The following is a 1,714-nucleotide window of genomic DNA, read 5'->3' as shown; positions in this document are numbered from 1 at the left end:
ATCTTTTCTATTACTGATGTTTTTAACATATGAAGCTGTTTAGTTAGGTTGTAAGCAATTTTGGTTTTTTTTTTTTTAGATTTATTAATTAATTATATATAATTACACTGTAGCTGTCTTCAGACACTCCAGAAGAGGGCATCAGATCTTGTTACAGATGGTTGTGAGTCACCATGTGGTTGCTGGGATTTGAACTCAGGACCTTTGGAAGAGCAGTCGGTGCTCTTACCCACTGAGCCATCTCACCAGTCCTGGTTGTAAGCAATTTAAAACACCAGTTTGTGAGGATACGTCCTGTTTGTTAGGGAGAGCTGAGATCACAGGTAGCCTTGGAGCAGAGGAACAGCAAAATATTTGGCAAAATCTGCGAGTCCACAGTTTTCTGATCAGCCGTTCGCTGTTCTGTATCTCATATTTCTCCTCCTCTGTGTGGAAGACCTCACCCTCCTGATGCCTGGGCTTGTGGCGGCTGCTTCTTGAAGCATCCGTAGGGCGTTTGGGGATTTTAACCTCGCTGATAGCAATTTCTGTAGAGGTGGCCATGACAAACTCGCGGTGTGTGCTGCATGGAGGAACTCTGTGGATGCCAAGAGATCCAGTCACAAGTAGCAAGCCCCTGCCCAGCTGCTTCAGGAGAAGCGCTCTCGTGTCCCTGTGGCGCCCCTGAGGATGATCCATCAGGACGGACCAGGGAGTGATCCGGCTGAAGGGCTCAGCAGCTTCTGAGGCACAGCTTCTGTAGGATGACACCCAGGCATGTTTTGAGACTTCACCACCCGGGTGCCATCCTTCTTGTCCCCATCAACTGTCTCTGTGACAGTAGCAAGGACCTTCTCCTTTTCTTCTTCTTCTCAACCTTGGACCTGGAAGCGGAGTATTTCCTTTTGTACAAGGCCTTTCTGGAGTACATTGCCTGCCAATTCCTCTCACCAGGACAGGGTTTTGGCTGCAATGCGGCTTCCCCTTCCTGGGCTTTTTAACCTTAGGGTTACCCTTTTTGGCTGCACCAGCGGCCCAGGGACCAGAGCATCATGTCCAGCCTTCTTGGCTGCAGGTTTCTTCTCCTTTGTATCAGGCGCCTTTTCACCTGCCATCTTGCAAGATGGAAAAGAGAACTAAGGCAGTGGCTTCCAGTCTATAAGCAATGACCATAAATAAAATCTTTTTTAAAAAAGAATGTTATTTCTCTCCCCAGGGCCAGAGTCAAAATCATAAGCCATTCCTTTTTCTTTTTACTAGATCTAGCTCTTTTGATAAATAAATAATAAATAAATCATGTAAACAAGTAGATTAAAAGGAAAGGAAAGGGAGGAGGGGACACGAGGACAGTAAGATGGATCCGTGGGTTCAGACACCTGTTGCCAAGCCTGATGACCTGACTTCAACCCCGAGGACCCACAGAGTAAAAGGAGAGAACGGATTCCCACAAGTTGTCCTCTGACCTCTAATCCCTGCTTTACACACAAACATTAAATAAATATAATAATAAATAAATAAACAAATGTATAGGCAGCCCTGCTTGACCAAAAGGAAATGGTTTTTCCACAGCGGGACACAGAGCCCTGTCTCCTTAGCCCAGCCCCCTTTCATACAGCACTGACAGCCTTAAGGAGCACAGAGAAGACACTTCTCCATCCTTAAAACTCACAGTGTTAAAAAAAAAAAAGAAAGAAAGAAAGAAAAGAAAAGGAAAGAAAAAAAAAACTCACAGTGT

The 1,714-nt window shown here is 45.3% G+C and overlaps 1 pseudogene; it reads right to left on the bottom strand.

Moving 5' to 3' along the window:
- Window positions 1-266: 266 nt before the first annotated feature.
- On the bottom strand, window positions 267-1,094 carry LOC110319427 (annotated as a pseudogene).
- Between the last annotated feature and the right edge of the window lie 620 nt (window positions 1,095-1,714).

This window comes from Mus pahari, chromosome 3, assembly GCF_900095145.1.
Source record: "Mus pahari chromosome 3, PAHARI_EIJ_v1.1, whole genome shotgun sequence".
Lineage (NCBI taxonomy): Eukaryota > Metazoa > Chordata > Mammalia > Rodentia > Muridae > Mus > Mus pahari.
This window is presented reverse-complemented; position numbering and strand designations above follow the sequence as displayed.